The 16,562-nt window shown below is 31.8% G+C and overlaps 3 long non-coding RNA genes across 3 annotated transcripts; all 3 read right to left on the bottom strand.

The window, feature by feature from the left end:
- Positions 1-312: 312 nt before the first annotated feature.
- On the bottom strand, positions 313-3,405 carry LOC143056490 (uncharacterized). Its single transcript, XR_012972373.1, has 3 exons — positions 3,169-3,405; positions 1,881-2,062; positions 313-603 (listed from the first exon to the last, which is right to left on the bottom strand). It is a non-coding gene; the product is annotated as an uncharacterized LOC143056490 (long non-coding RNA).
- Positions 3,406-6,733: 3,328 nt separating this feature from the next.
- LOC143056489 (uncharacterized) lies at positions 6,734-8,892 on the bottom strand. Its single transcript, XR_012972372.1, has 3 exons — positions 8,658-8,892; positions 7,243-7,436; positions 6,734-6,927 (listed from the first exon to the last, which is right to left on the bottom strand). It is a non-coding gene; the product is annotated as an uncharacterized LOC143056489 (long non-coding RNA).
- A 3,409-nt stretch (positions 8,893-12,301) lies between these two features.
- On the bottom strand, positions 12,302-15,133 carry LOC143057210 (uncharacterized). The gene is made up of 3 exons (XR_012972668.1): positions 14,895-15,133; positions 13,008-13,207; positions 12,302-12,573 (listed from the first exon to the last, which is right to left on the bottom strand). It is a non-coding gene; the product is annotated as an uncharacterized LOC143057210 (long non-coding RNA).
- Positions 15,134-16,562: the final 1,429 nt, after the last annotated feature.

The raw sequence follows: 16,562 nt of genomic DNA, 5'->3' as shown, positions 1-16,562 counted from the left end.
CACTCCAAGTTTTAGATGGGCTTTGTGTTGTTAAGCCTTTAGTTTTCTATGCTTTGTTTTGTGTAATCTTGTTTATCTGTTTTCTTTTTCTTTTGTAACTAGGCCGTTGTCAGTATATTTTCGATCTAATGAGTTTAAATGTCCCTGTGGTATCTTTCCCTTAAACCCTCTTTATAAACGTTTCTAATAAAATGTAAACATCGTTTATCAGTACAATTGATTGGGTTAAGATTGTAAAGAACGTGTCATTACAATGACATCTAGTGGTTAAATCAATTCATAAAATATAACAAAAAAAGAAAAAATGCACCATTCCAATAGAATATCAAATAAATATATTTCATTATGACTATAACAGTTGCTAGTTCATTTACCTATATTTATAGCGAATGTATTGTATGTGTTCACTACATAAACAAGCGTTTGTAGTGTATGTGTAAACCACATTAAGCATGAAATTGACAAATTAATGTTCAGTACATATAGAAGATGGATAAAGCAGGTATTGAAGTATGCGTTTCCGCTACGTATATAAAGCTGGTGATTAGTGTATTATGTAGTATGTCCACTCCTTTAAGCAGATTTTCTGGAGAAAAGGATAACCTGTCAATAGAAAATAAAATGAACAAAACAAACCTTTCTTCACATACTTACTAACTCATTGAATGATTGATAGATTTATTGTCACGTATTTAACTGAGGATTTTCACAAATTTGTTAGTGCAAAACACTATCCACAAAATGTGACAGTGATGCTACAGCATAATGTAAGAACAGCTGGACAGTGCTTGAATCATCATACAAAAAATATCGATCTAATATTCGTGTATGTCTGTTTGTCTTTTTCCTTTTTCGGCATGGTGTTCTCAGTTTATAAGTTAGAAGTTTAGGTGGCACCAGATTTAATCAACCATTATCTACATAAGAAAATGCCTATACCAATTCAGGTATTAAATAAAGTCAACAGTAGTATACCGCTGTTCAAAACTCGTAAATATATGGACACAAAACAAAATCGGGGTTACAAACCAAAACTGAGGGAAACGCATTAAATATAAGAGAACAACGACACAACATTAAAATGCAACACACACAGAAACGGACTAAGCATTTGAAAAAATCCGATGAGAATAACAAATATAACATCAAAACCAAATACATGAATTTGGGATAGAAAAGTACCGTGACACGTCTTTATAGTAATGTGAACTCACACTAAAATACAAGAGAAAACGAACGACACAACGGAAACACAACGTAAAAATGTTACATACACAGAAACGAACTATGATATAACAATGGTCATTTTCCTGACTTGGTACAGGACATTTTTAAAGAAAAAAATGCTGGGTTGAACCTGGTTTTGTGGCATGCCAAATCTCGCACTTTAATGGCAATGTTAAATATAACATTAAAATGACAACATAATATTACAGGACTACAATACAAATAAATAGGAGAACGTATTATGCAAAGAAACACACGTATAATAGATAACAAAAGGCATCAGGTTTAAAATTCAATACGCCCAAAACGTCCAGATATAAAAGTTCGAAAGTCAAAAAAAGTACAAAATTGTACAGCACTGAGGATCAAAAGTTGAAGAAGGTTGTGTCAATATTAGACAGTTGTTTTACATTCGTTTGATTTGTTTCAGCTTGTGGTTTTAAAATTTCATAACGGACTTTCCGTTTTAAATTTTCCTCGGAGATATATATATTTTTGTTACTTTACTTTTATTCATGCATAATTCAAATTGAAATATTGTAGACAAGAACTGTTATATCTGATATGCATGCCTGCTATGTTGAAACAATTTCGTAAATAAAAGGAAACATCGTATCCAAACAATGCAACTTATAATAGAGAACACTTTTTACCTGAAGAGCATTTTAGTCGTCATCATCCTCTATAGCCAGCATCCGGTCAATAATTTTGAAGAATAGTGATTTGTTACAGCAAGATGGATCAACACAAAATTGTCGAATCCTTGCGCAGTTACACATCTTCTTGTAATAACTGCATAATGCGTCATATGTTTCAGGGTTTACAGGTGTGGTGGCTGTTAAAAAAATTGATATTATCTAATACTTTAAAAAAAATCGAGAATTCTGAGATCAATTTTCAAAATAAGGAATCCATTCAACATTGCGGATCCTTACAATTGCCGAAAATGGAAAAAAAACATAATCTAGAAATGTGTTAAATACGCATTTCAAATTACATAGGACGTCAGGATTCTATTTTGTGAAAAACCTCCACTATTAATAGTGGTACGCTTCCAATTTCCCTTTTGAAACCAGATAAAATCATTCACATGGTATTATCATGATATTTACATGACAGTTGCATTGTCAGGAATCATTTATGCTTAAGCTATAAAGCACCATTTAATGTACTTTGAGGGTTATGGCAACTCCAAACCATTGGCTGGTTCGTTTTTGGTGGAGGAGGGATTTAAAAAAAAAGTTATATATATCGTGATAGGGAAGACTTTACTTCCTCAGAGTTTGAAGGCTAACTCAACTTATAATTAAATTGCATTGTAATTCTACATACAAAAGATCAAAGAATATTGTTTTTGAGTTGTTATTTGTAGCGAAACGGTTCATGAAACTTTTAAGGAAAAAGCTGTCAATTCAAACACGTCTAATCGTGAAATACTAGTGTTGCCGATTATCACCTTCTATAAAATTGTTATCCTTTTTTTCAAATTAGTTTCTTAAGACTGTTGCAATGGTCACAGATAAAAGTATAATGCTTTTGAAAAATTGATCTTTAATCTTGAAATGGGTTTGTTTTCTGTAGAATGTATGCTTATGTACATTAAAGAGCAAGATTATCTGCTCCTACCACAAATACCTTTTGAATCCACACTATAATTCGAATACAAGTAAAACAAAAATCAAAACAAAATTTTTCATGCGTATCCTTATTCTTGTCAAGCTCATAGAAACATGTAATTTGTTTGATTATGTAGATATAATGTTATGCGATAAAATATGGTAAATAAATTTCACCAACTGCAGCTAGAGTGTATGATAGATTCGTTTATTTTAATGAACGTTTTACATTGTATTTGTCCTTTTACAATAACCTTAGAAAACAACAGTACGAACCATTACCATTGTAACATTGACAGAATGTATGCAATATTTACATACTTACTTTCAACTGCTTTACGCTTTAAAGCAAACTCCTGTGAAATATTGCAACAAATTCCAAGGATAACCAGAATAAAATATTGTCTTGGTGACATTTTCAATGCCAGAGAGAAGTCCTTACAAACAGTAAGTTGTCTTTTGCTGCTTCAGCAATATGCAGCAAAACTACAACACTTGAATGTCTAGCTGTTGCTTCACAGGAACATCCACGTCCTGGGACCGTCTCTTCTATAATAACACAAAAGTTATATAAGTGTCACATTGATGCTTTTCATAAAAGACAGATATAGGCTTAAGGCGACAGTAAAATGTCAAATGTCAAGTTGTAGAAATTATAAGCTAATTAGGCCCATGAATAGCTGACTTAAATAAAGCATATATAATTGCATTTACCTGTAAAAATATAAGTAATACATGTATCTAACATCTTTAACTAAGGGAATTTTGTCAGCGATGACTTTCATGAATCTTAGACAGCAGTGACTTCTGGAGTTTAAGTTAATCTAACAGGATCTTAAAGTTAATATTGCGTCAGTCTATGGTTTGATTGCAGATCTGAGTAAGAATACATAACTTTATACCACATTTCAGGGACGCGTATCTCTGATTTTGAGGGAACAACACAATAACACTTCAGATTATATGACAAAACCTTTAGAATTTTCTCACCTTTTACTGCTACTGTTCAATAGTCTGTATTGTCGTGTTGGCATGATTTAGAAAATAATTTTAAACCAAGGTGCAAAATCCATCAAACAAAGTTGAAGAATCTGGCTATTTTTTTCAATATTTCATTTGTTCATAAAACAATTACATCGACTAACAATGTGTCTACGTTTTTGTGCATCCCTGGCTAGCAAATCTTATAGTGTGCGCATTCCTTAATCTTTCTCAAAAAGGAGTCGGAATCGAAGACCTTATTTTTACAGTGTCCCTTTTTCCTTGGTGACAAGCTGTGAACGTCTACTTGGCAACGTTTCTTATTTTTGCGAGTCGGAGTTCCTTCAGACATTTGTAAAAGGTATGAAAATCAAATAGGATACATTATTTAATTTGATAAACAGGTATATTGATGACGTTCTTTCCATTAACAGTCTATTTTTTTCTGGATAAGTCTAATTCATATATCCTCCTAACTTTCCGTCTCAAGAAACCACAAATATATTTTTTGACATCGATCTCGAATTTAACACTGTTTATCACATTACTGAATTTGGGACAAATGAGACAATTTCAATTTTGAAATTATGAATTTTCGTCATCTTAGAAGCAATTTACAAACTTCACCTGCATATGAGATATACATTACCCAAGTCATTCTCTGTTCAAGAGCTTGCCGCTGCTACTCCGACTAATTAATACGTCAACCGTGTCTGATCTGAACGTTGATGAACAAAGGTGATGTCAAAAAACATCTCGTCCTGTTTCCAAATACGAGAACACATAGGGTGCCACATGTGCAGCAGGATCTGCTTATCCTTCCACAGCACACGTGATCATCCCAAGTTTTTTGGTTCGTGTTGCTTAGTCTTTAGTTTTCTATGTTGTGTTTTGTTTACTATTATTTGTCTGTTTGAGCCATGGGTTGTCAGTTTGTTTTCGATCTATGAGTTTGAATGTCCGTCTGGTTACTTTCGCCCCTCTTTTGTAACATAAATTCCAAGGTCTTGATGATAAATATAAGGAATCAACTTCACAAATAGTACCTAATGGTCCTGAAGTATATATTCCAGGTGCTGACGTTGTTTATCATCTTGATAATGTATTAAAGTTCACCTTTTTGTCCTTGTATATAGTTTCACCTTTATTGTTTATACTATTTTGAGTATATACGTATGACGTCGACCGGAACTAATACATCTTTGTTTAAATTTGGTTCTTGACTCTCATTTTTGCTAAGTTACTTTTTCTATTTGCCATTTCATGTTTCTTTGTTGAAAAAGTTTTTTTAATTTTATATTGATTAGGGTTACATTACAATATTTACTGATGTACCCTTATGTTTGATGTAAATAGTATATAGGCTACGCAAGAACTAAATAATGTCAACATTGAAAGTTAAACTAGATTTTACCATTTGTTTCACTGATTCCATCGTAAAAAATCATTTTATGAAAATAAGAACGACGATGAACATAATTGTGTAAACTATAATATGAAATCAAGCAGACCTGGAAAAAGACAATTGCACGAATACGCAATATATTTATATCTTAATGTTTTATTATACCGGGGATAATGCCATTGGCAGCTTTTGGAGTTCATCTCGATGGTAAATCCGATCCCGTATAGACTCACATACCCATAGAATGTGGTTATATGTTATCAAGATCATTTTTATAGCCACGCAACAAAGTTGCCAAGGCCAAATAGTTTTACCCTTGTTCGTCATTCCATCATTCCATCATTCAGTCATTTCGTCATTCCTTTATTCTGTCATTTTGTCATTCAGTCATTTCGCAACAAATTATTATACAGGCTAATTTTTAAACGCCTTTAAATATTGGGCTGATCTTTTGTATGTGAGTTTAACATGATAAGTTACAGATCAAATTTGAGTTTCGTTCCGATCCGCTTATTTTTGCCGAAATTACTGGCTTTGGACTTCTATAAATTGTTGAAAATCACAGTTATACGGACCTTTTTCTACAAGCCTTCAGATATTGGGCTGAATTTTTGTATGTGAGTTGACCATGATGAGTTACAGATCAAATTTGAGTTTTGTTCCGATCCGCTAATTTTTGCCGAAATTACTGGCTTTGGACTTCTATAAATTGTTGAAAATCACAGTTATACGGACCTTTTTCTAAACACCTTCTGATATTGGGCTGATTTTTGGTATGTGAGTTAACCATGATAAGTTACAGATCAAGTTTGAGTTTCGTTCCGCTACGCTAAGTTTTGTCAAAATTACCGGCTTTGGAGTTCTATGAATTGTTGAAAATCACAGTTATACGGACCTTTTTCTAAACGCCTTCAGATATTGGGCTGATTTTTTGTATGTAAGTTGACCATGATGAGTTACAGATCAAGTTTGAGTTTCGTTCCGATCTGCTAATTTTTGCCGAAATTACTGCCATTTACTGGTTTTGGACTTCAATAAATTGTTGAAAATCACAGTTATACGGACTTTTTTCTAAACGACTTCAGATACAGGGCTGATTTTGGGTTTGTGAGTTACCATGATGAGTTACAGATAAAGTTTATGTTAAATTCCTCTTCGATAATTTTTGCCGAAATAACGGGCTTTGGATTTTGATAAATTGTTAAAAATCACAGTTATATGGATTTTTTTAAAGCCTTAAGATTTTGAGCAGATTTTTTTTAATGTGTTAGACTACCATCATGTTTGTGTCCACATGTGTTGTTGAAATTGCAGATTTTAAAAAAAAATTTGGGACGGGGCCATACGTGTCGTTACGACAAATCTAGTTATTATAGACTTTTACGTTTTGGTACGTTGTAAATCAAATATGAACATTAAAGTCAAATCGGTAAATATTTGTTAAACATAAAATGCCATTTTGAAAGATTATTTTTAATAAAAAAAAAAGGGGGGGAATGTGTCATTCGCATAATAAATATATATATTTAATTTACGATTATAACACTTGCTGAATCATAAATATATGTATACCCAGTGGATTGTATATGTAAACTACATAAAGCAGGCAACTACATATGGTATGTCAACTACATAATTCAGGTGATTGATTAAAGTATATCCACTACGGAAAACAGGTTTTCTGGAGAAAATTATGACCTGTAAGAAGAAAAGGAAAAACATTATTGATCTCCTATAATTAGCGGTAACATTGACAATATAACAGTTGTTTTAGTTTCGTTTGAGGTGTTTGAGCTTTTGATTTTGTTATTTGATTACGGACTTTTCGTTTTGCATTTTTCTGGAAGATCGATAATTTTGTTATCTTACTTTTGTTTATACATAATTAAAATTAAAATATGGCAGACAAGATATTTTCTTGGTATGCATACATTTTATGTTGATCCTATATACGTAAATCAAATGAAACATCGCATTCAAACAATGCAAGTTATTAGTGATAACCGTTTTTACCTAAATAGTATTTTAGTCGTCATCATCCTCGATAGCCATCATCTGTCCAATCATTCTGATAATAGCGAATGGTGATCGGTTGCAGCAAGATGGGTCAACACAAAATTGTCGAACCCTTGCACAGTCACACCGCTGCCTGTAGTAACTGCACAACTGGTCATATATATCAAAGGGTTGAGGCGCAGGTGTGGTGACTGTTGATATAAAAAATCAAGTTGCCATTATCTAATACTAACTCAAATCGAGAAATCTGAAATCAATTTCAAAAATAAAAGAATTAACTCAACATGGCTGATCCTTACAACTGCCAAAAATGGAACAAAAATGTAATCCAGAAATGTGTTTAATATGCATTTCAAATTACATATATATTAAGCATTTCGTTAAAATACTTCCCATTATTAGTGATGATACGCTGTCAATTAATTTCTAAAACCCGATAAATTCATTCAAATGGTATTATCAAGATATTTACATGACAATTGCATTCTCATGACTCATTTATGTTTTAGCTATAAAGCACCATTTAATGTACTTTGAGGGTTATGATAATTTCAAATCATTGCCTGGTTTGTTTTCGCAGGAGGGGGATTTAAAAATTTTAAAAAATCAAAATATATCGTTATAGTGCAGTCTTTACTTCTTCAATGTTTGAAGGCTAACTACTCTAGGTAAAACACACTGAGAATTAAATCTCATTGCAGTTCCACATACACAAAATTAACAAATGTTGTTATTGAGTTTAAAGTTTGAGTGAAAATTTTGTCCGACTGTTCTTTTAAAGTATATTTCATGAACAAGATAAATATTTTAATATTCACAAGTTTAAACTAAATAAACAACTGTATAAAATATGTCTGAAATAAAGTTGAATTATCTGTAGTAGCACGACGCTTATTTTAAATCCATATACACCTACTACATGAATGTTAGTATGACTAAATAGAAATATACTTCATTGTCCTATATATATATATATATTACGTTTTTGTAATTATGAATTTTTAATGTTATTATACCAGCATGAAGCTTTGATATAGGAATATAGTGTTATTTGTGGCGAGACGATTCATGAAATTTACGAGTTTTAAGGAAAATAGGATTTGAGTCTGTATACACTCTGTCAAATGTGTGATTATGTTTGAATATAGTAATAGTAATAATATTTCTGAATTCGTTCATGTAATTGAACTGGATGGAATCATATGGGTTGTGTTCCTTGGCTGCTATTTCTACTCCATATATTACTTCATACATTTTGTTGGATAATATAGATATAATGTTATGCAATAAAATATGGTAAATAAATTTCACCAAAATTGTATTTGTCCAATCAAAACTAACCTAAAAAAACTACAATACAACCAATAACCACGATAACATTGGCAGAATGTATGCAATCTCTACATACTCACCTTCAGCTGGTTTACGCTTTAAAGTAAACTCCTGTGAAATATTGAAGCAAATTCCAAAGATAACCAGAATAAAAACTTCTCTTGGAGACATTTTCAATGCCAGAGAGAAGTCCCTTCAAACAGTCTGTTGTCTTTTGCTGCTTTAGCAAAATGCAGCAAAACTACAACACTTGAATATCTAGCTGTTGCTTCACAGGAACATCCACGTCCTGTGACCTTTTCTTCTATAACAAAATAAAAGTTGTAAAAAGTGTCACATTGATGCTTTTCATAAAAGACAGTTATAGTCTTAAGGCGACAGTAAAATGTCAAATGTCAAGTTGTAGAAATTATAGACTAATTAGGTACATGAATAACTGACTTAGATATTGCATATATTAGCATTTATCTGTAGATGTTGAATGAGAAAAAAATACATGCAATCCATGTATCTAACATCTTCAACTAAATGGAATTTTGTCAGAACGATGAAGTTCCAGGTAGCTTGGAAAGCAGTGACATCTGGTGATTGAGCTAATCTAACAGAATCCTAAAGTTAATGTTGTTTCACTCTATAGATTGATTGCAGATCTGAATAAAAATACATAACTTAATGCCTCATTTCACCTATCTCTAATATTGAGGGAAAAACACAAAAAACACTTCAGGTTATATAACAATTCTTTAGAATTTTCTCCATTTTCACTGCTACCGTTCAAAAATAAAAGTGTTGGCATGATTTATAACATACTTTTAAACCAAGGTGCAAACTGCCTGGAACAAAGTTGAAAGAACCTAGCTATTTTTTTCATTTTTCATTTGTTCATAAAAACTACTACAAGAACTAATAATGATTCTACGTATTTATGCATCCCTGGCTTGCAAATCTTAAAGTTTGTGCATTCCTTAATCTAACAAAAGTGAGTCGGAACGACGAAATCCATAACGCGTACTTTAACAGTGTTCCTTTTCCCTTGGTGACAAACTGTGAACGTTTTCTGGACAACACTTCTTATTTTCGCGAGTCGGACACTAGTAAACAGTATAAAGATCAAAGAAGCTAGATTATGTAAATTCAAAAACAGGTACTGTGGATTCATTTTAATTTGCTGTATACCAATTTTACGCAGGTTTCGTGGGTACAGGTGAATCACGAATTCAAATGTCCATCGAATAACACATTCTCAATAGGCTTTGTATACAGAGACCGGAAAACCATGAAATCAGATATCCACAAAAATGGATACCCACGAAAATAAATGCACCCACAGTATATTTATGATGTTCTTTTCATTAACAGTCTTAAACGTTTTTGATTATGTCTCATTCGATTTGTTTTTTCTCAATCGATTGACGACTCTCAAACAGCGGTATACTACTGTTCCATTATTTATATATCCTCCTATATTGCAGACTAAAATCATTTCTTGATATTAACCACGAATTTAACATGGGTAATCTCATTTCTAAATCTATGATAAATGAGACAATTTCAACTTCAATTTTGAAATTACAAATTTTCGTCACTTAAGAAGCAACATACCAACTTCACCTGCTTATGAGATACACATTTCTGCTCATACAAATTAATACTTCAACCGTGTCTGTTCAAAACTTTGATGACAAAAGGTGACGTCTCATCCTGTTTCTAAATACAATTACCCGACGGGTACCACATGTGACGCAGGATCTGTGTAGTCTTCCGGAGCACCCGAGATAACATCAAGTTATTGGTGGGGTTCTTGTTGTTTAGTCTTTAGTTTTCTATGTTGTGTTTTGTGAACTAGTATTTGTCTGTTTGTCTGTTTTTAGCCATGGATTTGACAGTTTATTATCAATCTATAATTTTGAATTTCCCTCTGGTAATTTTTGCCCCTCTTTTGTAATAGGAAGATAACAAGATCTTGTTGATAAATATTATGTATCAACTTCACAACAGTACCTGATAGTCTTGAAGTATAGATTACAGGAGCTGACGTTGTTTGTCATCTTAATAAAGAATATTTTTAATTTTTTTTAAATTAATCAAAGTTTTATTGCACTTTTGCTGTTAACAATTTACTCAATCTACAGCTTCAATTAAGTATCCCTTAAACTAGTTATTGAATATTTAGGGAAAAATATTCAGCAGTTCTACAGAGCACAATTTCATATCGGAATACGGTACGTTTCTTAACCTAAACTGTATTTGATTTTATTTATTTAAGCTTCACTGAACCGAGAAATTGATGATGATCTTTTATACTGACAGCATGACTTTTCAGCCGACAGTAGAATTTCGAAATTTTTTGTTAGTTTACTCCGTTGAATTGTGAAAAGGAGTCTTAAATGATTAGGTAAGACAGTTGTTTTTTCACACATTATATGAACAACATAATTTTTTTTTTATTAAATGGTATTTTTTGCGATCAAACCAAAGATAAAAAAATGATCGAAAGTACACGTGGTCTAATTAACGATACATGAATGCAGTATCCAAGCATTGTATTGTGTAAACTAAAAACAATAATACTAATTCAGTGTAGCTATAATAGATATGATAAATAAACGTATTTACACTTTTGGTATTTAGCTGAATCTTGCATCCGAATGACCTAAGATCTACTCCGAATCACCTTTTGACGTCAAGCAACAATCACTTTTAAATTGTGACGTCAAATATTTTAAATTATGATGTCATAATTGCCGTAATTGTTTATCAATTATTGATTATACACTTATTACGTCGACCGGTAGTGCTTTAATTTTGAGTTCTTGACTTTCACTTTTGCTTAATTATTTTTTTTCTGCATGCCGTTTCGTGTTTCTTTGTTGAAACAGTTATTTTTTTTTTTGTATAGTAATTAAGGTTATGTTAAAATATTTTCTGATGTGCCCTATGTTTGACATAAATATTATAAGGGTTACGCATGAACTAAGCGTTTCATTTTTCGTACATACATTAGGCCATTAATTCTCTAATTTGAATTGTTTTACATTTGTTTTGTCGGGGCCTTTTATTGCCGACTATGTAGTATGGGCTTCGCTCATTGTTGAAGGCCTTCCGATGAGCTAGAGTTGTTAATGTCTGTGTCATTTTGTCTTTTATAGAGAGTTGTCTCATTGGCAATTATACCACACCTTCTTTTTTATATTTGTCAGCTATTAAAGGAGGGATAACGAAATTGAAAGTTACGCAAGATTTAACCATTTGTTTGACTGATTCCATCTACAAAAAAATCATTTTATAAATATATAGATATAAGAAAGACGATGAGCATAATTTCGTAACCTGTAATATTAAATCAAATAGACGGTTTCGCAATATGTTTATTTTTTTTTTATTATACTGGGTTATACTGGGTCGGTAGTATTTAAGGTCATCTCGATGGATAATGAGATTTTATAAATACAAGAGCGACGAGGAACATAATTTCGTAACCTATAAATATGAAATCAAACAGACATAGAAAACATATTGCAAGTTTTCGCAATATATTTATAACTTTATTTATTAGTTTACCTCGTTGTATGACCGTCGGCAGTCTATTGAGGTCATCTCGATAGTAAATCAGATCCAGTTTAGACTTAAATACCCATAGAATGCTGTTATATATCATCGGAGATCGTGGATATTTTTGACTTTTACGTTTTGGTATGTTGTTAATCAAATATGAAAATTAGAGTCAAATTGGTAAACATTTATTTTACATATAATGCCTTTTTAAAAGGTTATTATTAAAAACAAGAGAAAAAGGTGTCATTCGCATAATCAACATAGTTATTTAATTTACGATTATAACATTTGCTGGTTCATTAATCTATGTATAGCTAGAGTATTGTATATGTAAACTTCATAAAGAAAGTGACTAATTAATATATGTCCACTACATAAATCAGGTGATTGACGAACGTATATCCAGTACGACATACAGGTTTTCTGGAGATCATTTATAACCTGTAAAAAGAAAAATAGAAAATGAAAAAAACAACATTCATCTCATATTTGCCGCTTTTGTTGTTGTTGGTTTTTCTAATTAATTTTAAGAGCGGTGTAGGAGTGTAATATTAGAACACAATTTTGAATCAATTGAAAAGAGCTTCAAAAATCAAATCAACACAAATCACATAGATTAAGTATTGATCTATACAGAATACTCGTAGTCATTGAAAGTGAGTTTAATATCAATTTCAACAAATAAATAATAGTAGTCCATGTCTTCCCATACTAATAAATTAAACAGTTCTGATGTAAAGATTTCATAAACATGAGCTCTCGCAAAAGAAACTATAAATATGTAGGACCATTAGTTGTCATAATTATTCAATTAGTTTTAAATGAAACATTGTAATCAAACGATGCAACTTATTAGAAAGAAAATGTTTCTTTACCTAAAGAGTAGTTCAGTCGTCATCATCCTCTATATCTCTCATCTGACCAATCAGTCTGATGGCAGCAAATAGTGGTTGGTTGCAGCAAGATGGATCTACACAAAATTGTCGAATCCTTGAGCAGTTACACATCTGCCTGTAGTAACTGCACAACTGGTCATATACTGCTGAACGGTTTTCCAGAGTTGCAGGTGTAGCGACTGTGAAAAAAAACAATCAAATTATCATTATCTTATGTGAGATTATCGAAATCAAGTTCCTTTTAACATTGCTGGTTCGTACACCTATCAACGCATTTGATACTTTTAAAGGATAATTATTGAGCACGCATTTCAATTTCCATGATTTCCAAATTCATTCATGATTCTATTTCGTCAAAAACTTCCAATTGCCACCTCATTTTTGTAATCGGGAATAAGGTAGCCGTATGTATTGTAGGGATAAAACCCTGTCAAGTTCATTTTACAGTCGGAAACCCGGTTGAAATAGAACAAAAGAATCGAAGCTCTTTGTTAGAGAAGGCGATAAATGCTTACTGAAATGTTTACTATAGTGACAAACAAATTAAAAGTTAATAGAAACAAATAAAATTACAATTTTCTTCTCAATTACGAAGTGTTTTATTTTAAAAACACCATTTGCGTAAGTTTTCAATTTATCTAGTACATAGTTAAGCAGAACAATTAGATATCAAGTCGACGACATGGGTATCTTTAAAGTTGGATGTAGAAAATGCATAACCTCCGATTTAGAAAAAAATTACCACGGACGGAAAACATATCAATCTATTAGTTCAGCAATTTTCGTGTCTGCCCTTCCATTATGTGACTCAAGAAAAAATTCCAAAAAATGGGTAACAATTGTATCGAAAAGAGAAAATCGAGTGCACCTTTTATGTAATTTAAAAATAAGTAAACAAAATTGAATAATTTATGAGTCAGATATACACCTCAAGTTTAAACATTTGTAGTATCACAAGCTTTTTGTTTATAAATAAATGCACATACGCTGTTATTATGACTCAATAGAAATGTAGTTCATTTGACCCATATTTAAATGTTAGGGACTATGAATTTTACTGTTATTATATCAACATATAGCTTTAATATATGATAGTAGAGGAATGCAAAGCTAGACGATGTTTGGAATATTTTGGTTTACACGTTTTAATTACCAAACACAGTCAATTGAAGCATACATGATCATAAAACAGTGTACTCGATTTTTTCTGATCAATACAATTCTCGTATATGTTTTAGATTTCTGACAATCTTGTATCTTCTGTAGAATTTTATTCAGGTGCATTTATGTTTGTGCATAGTAAATATCAAGATTTCTTCAATTTATCACAATTGACTCTTTTGTCAAAATTTGTGATTACTTTTTAGGTTAACAAATATCTGTTGGGTCCATACTATAGTTTGAGCAAAACACGTACATAGTATAAAAGGAAAACTCAAAATTAGCACTGCTTTTAAAATTTGAAGCAATAGAAACAGACGTAAACAATTCTTTTTAAATTGATATCAGTCGGTATAGACTCTGTCAAATTTCTGATTGTGTTTGGATGAAATAGCGACAAAAGAAACCATTGAATTTGGCTTCTAACTGAACTGAGCATAATCTCATGGGTTGTTTCCCTTGTAGCTATAGCTACTGCTAATAATGTTCATACATTTTGTTGATTTATGCAAATAAAAGATACTGATGTAATTCAATACATAGTGGTAACTACGTTTCATCAACATCAATTTGTCCAAAGTTATTAGTAACTTCTTGCAGTTTTATGAACCTATAATCAGCGTATCCGTTCAATTAAATTTTACCTTAAAAAGTACAAAACAAACGGTAACATTGTCAAAATATATGAAATATTTACAAACTTACATTTAACTTGTTTCCTCTTTAAAGCATACTCCTGTGAAATATTGCAATAAATTCCCAGGATAAAAAGAATAAAAACTTGTCTTGGTGACATGGTAAATAAAGAAATGACCTAGTTGTCTTTTGCAGCTCTAGCAATATGCAGCAAAACTACAACACTTGATTGTCTGGCTATTGCTTTACGAGATTATCAAAGCATGTGGACTTTTTCTTCTTAAACAACGTAGATGGTGTAAATATATATCACTTGGAAGACAGAAATAAGCTAAAGGCGACATACATATTTTGAATGTCAATTTGTAGAAATTTAAGGCTAATTAGATACATGTATAAATGACTTATATATAGCCACATGCATAAATGACTTAGATATGTAGACGTTATCTGTAACAATATATGCGATCCATGTGGGTTATTCCCCCTAAACATTACTACTGATGCTGATTGTATCTGCAGCCAACATGGCATTTAGTCTCAACAAATATAGGAACTGTGTCTTAGAATACAGTGACTTCTATTGGTTCAAATATTCCAATAGGATTCCTGAGTAAATGTTGCTTTATCCTATGGATCCATTGCCATATATAAATATGAATATGTACCCTAATGACATAAATAAAGGCAACAGTAGTATACCGCTGTTCAAAACTCATAAATCCATGGACAAAAAACAAAATCGGGGTAACAAACCAAAACCGAGCGAAACGCATTAAATATAAGAGGAGAACAACGACACAACATCGAAACGCAACACACACAGAAACAGACCAATCATCAGACAAAACACCACGAGAATAACAAATGTAACATGAAAACCAAATACATGAATTTGGGATAGACAAGTACCGTGCCACGTCTTATCTCAATATCTCAAAAATAAGAGAAAACACAAACGACTCAACGTTAAAATGCAACACAAAGAGAAACGAACAATATATAACAATGACCATCTTCCTGACTTGGTACAGGACACTTTTAAAGGGGAATAAAAGTGGTGGGTTGAACCTGGTTTTGTGGCATGCCAAACCTCCCTCTTTTATGGCCATGTGAAATATAACATTAAAATGACAACACAACATTACAGGACTACAATATATTTAAATAGGAGATCACAATTGACAAATAAACACACAAATAATAGCTAACAAAAGGCAACAAGTTTGAAAAAATAAATAAATACCGTCAGAAAATTGAATTTGTGTAGGTGTTTTCCAAGGTTACCTAACTCTAATATTGAGGGGAGTACACAATAGCTGTATATTCATATTAAACTTCCCTATCAATATATTATGAAATTATATAGACTATAAGGTTAAACTAGCTCGAATAAAGTTGGAAAGCATTGGCTTTTAGTACATTCCCTTTGGTCATAAGACTTTTAACAAATTTTCTACTAGTCCGGCCGATCTGTGAAAAAATTGCTCAAATAATGAGGAAAGCACGAAATTCTGCATGATGTTACATTTTGGTGTTCTGAGCAATATAAGCTATGAACCCACCCTCAAAATTCAATATGGCGGCTAATTTCAAGATGGCCGCCATATATTCTAAAATATTTTCCAGTGTTGAACAAACCACAGTGTATTTGATGCTGGAAGCTCAAAATTCTACAAATTATAAAGATTCAGCGTACTGATCAATGTAAGCTATGGACCCTACCTCAAATTTCAA

Source organism: Mytilus galloprovincialis, chromosome 13 (assembly GCF_965363235.1).
Source record: "Mytilus galloprovincialis chromosome 13, xbMytGall1.hap1.1, whole genome shotgun sequence".
NCBI classification, from domain to species: Eukaryota; Metazoa; Mollusca; class Bivalvia; order Mytilida; family Mytilidae; genus Mytilus; species Mytilus galloprovincialis.
The sequence above is the reverse complement of the archived record's forward strand: the minus strand, read 5'-3'. Positions and strand labels throughout refer to the sequence as shown.